Here is a 2299-nt window from a genome sequence, read left to right on the forward strand (position 1 = left end):
GCCAAACCTGATCACAACTGTTGACACTCCTTTTGTTCGGTAACTCCGATCGAGAGCTTTGAAAATGCTTAAATTTGTTCTTATGCTTTTACCTTCAGTAAAAGAAATAAAATTGGTACATGTAAATAAGCTAAGGATAAGCAGAATCGTGAATTTTCACTTCTCTCAGTCCGTGTTAAGTCAAATCTAAAGCGCTGAGAGCTTAACTGTGTTGTGCGGTATATTCAACAATTATTCACCGAAGAGTAGGTGAATAGTACTTTGCAACTCTTATTCAATCAATCTGCTAAACACGAAAAAACACTTTTTTGGCCCTGTGGTTTCTACACTGAAGTAGTCAGGATGTAGAATTCAGCTCAGTTACTACCTTATTTTACGAGCGACTTCTCCGAGATGACGGCAAACATTCTCTAGAAAAAAATAAATTTATCATTCATGAATTTTCTTCTCACCTCTGATGTCTCCTGCAGCCAGATGAGGATTTCCTATGGCAGTCAGTCACAAACCGACTTATCCAGACATCTCTACGCCACCTTGCATCATTCATTTAAAGTATTTTCTCCTCGCTTCGTTGAATGGCAAAATCCTTTCTCCAAACTGCATTCGGCATGTCGTTGAAAATGAGTTTTAAAGTCTTGACGTTTCTAGTCTTATCGGTCTAAACGAACTGCGTCAGTAGGAAACGTCCCAAAATGGCCAAAATAGCAAGGATTGAACGGTAAATACTGCCACAATTACAATTACATGATTACGAATGCTAATTTTTTGACCGTCGCATTTTTTTTGCCTGCATGACGACAGCTCCTAATATACATATCTTTTCGGAGTGATTATGGCTTTTGGTAACTATTTGTATCCTGTTTTATGGAGATTTATTGGAGCGAGATTGACAATGAACAAATAACAAGGGCGCCCAAGGAGTAATTTTGGTAAATATCTGTTCGGAACAAAAGTGGGCTAGAATTTTCGAATCTTCAAACTCAGACTCTCGAGTATGGCTGCCCATATGTAGCAATTCTCAACTGTGAATTTAAACCTTAAAGCAAATTTCGTTTAATCCTTCTCTTCAAACCTGAAAATGTTTAATGCAGGAAGTAGGGGTCCTAGAATTTTTTTAGATAGAAGACAATTTCGCATCAGTCCCACCCCCCCTCCCCACCCCCCCAACACGTTTTTGTAAACGCTCCCTAACGTTTTTATTATTGTGTTTTATTGTAGTCCCGTTCAAGGCTGCATCCGAACTGCGAGGATCATTCTACCTGAGAGGTATTTTGAAGAGTTTGTAACTAGCACGCCAAAAGAAGTCATTTTCAAGTTTTTAGTTGACAGCCTTTGCCTCGAATGTCCCTATTTTTACCGTGTAATCTTCAACTCTTCATTCTGTTACGCCTATAAATACATTATCCTCAGCAATTTCATATCTTTGGACTCTACTAGTCCAGAAAATATCAAAAAAATTCCGAAAATAGAGAGAAAGAGCGAGGGAGAGAGGTTACTAGTAATATGAGGAGATTTTCATGCTTTCATGACAAGTTTGCCGTTTCACGGAAACGCAATTCTAAATCTCTTTACTGATCGAACGTGTTAAGCCACGTGGGGCCCACGCCGGATAAATCATTATCAAGTGAATTACGCTATCCAATGGATAGTGACTTATCAGGGGGATAGCGCCATCCACCTTTTGAACAACTGGGGCTTGCGGCTTAGCAATGGATTTCCTTGCGTACAAACCGCTGCAATCCCAGAATTCGCATCCCGTGTTCCTCTCTTTTGAGGACCAATCGTGCGAGGTCACGCCAAATCGTCGAGTGCGTGGGGTTGTAATGAGTCCTCCTGAATTCTTCAGCACCGAAAATCTTACCTTTGCTTTATGGAAGTGTAAGTAAGTTTCTTGGTAAATTTTTATTTGGACTAAACTTTAATTGATCTGCAGCGAAATACAGTGGAAAGAGAGCTTATAACTGCGATAGATTTGTTCGTCTAATTATCTGCTATACAGTAAGCTTTTTTCGATAAGAAGCGCTCAAGACTAAAGAAATGAAAAAAAAAAAAAAAACAATGTTTTAAAGTCTTATTTGTCAAGGAAAAATTTGCGGGCACCACTTAATCGACATCCTTGTTCATATAGATTAATGCTTTAGCTTACTAGTATTTTCCTGCGCGCGTAGTTTTATCATTAACTCTAGCCACTAGTGTTTTCTAAGCATGGTGCTTCCACAATTTTTTTCAAAGGTTTTGTATACAAAAATCATTACTCACGTACTGCATGCAGCAGCAACAGACTTTCGATAATATATTA

General features: G+C 38.8%; 1 protein-coding gene across 2 annotated transcripts in view; it reads right to left on the reverse strand.

Annotated features, from left to right (window-relative positions):
- The window catches only part of LOC137988038 (uncharacterized), a 140145-nt gene extending 139436 nt beyond the window's left edge, over positions 1-709 (reverse strand). For both annotated transcript variants that reach the window (XM_068834098.1, XM_068834097.1), the window contains exon 1: positions 453-709. The gene's annotated coding sequence lies outside the window, so the exon portion shown is untranslated. The remainder of the gene's footprint in view (positions 1-452) is intronic.
- Between the last annotated feature and the right edge of the window lie 1590 nt (positions 710-2299).

The sequence above is a fragment of the Montipora foliosa genome, unplaced genomic scaffold (assembly GCF_036669935.1).
Source record: "Montipora foliosa isolate CH-2021 unplaced genomic scaffold, ASM3666993v2 scaffold_403, whole genome shotgun sequence".
Classification (NCBI taxonomy): Eukaryota; Metazoa; Cnidaria; class Anthozoa; order Scleractinia; family Acroporidae; genus Montipora; species Montipora foliosa.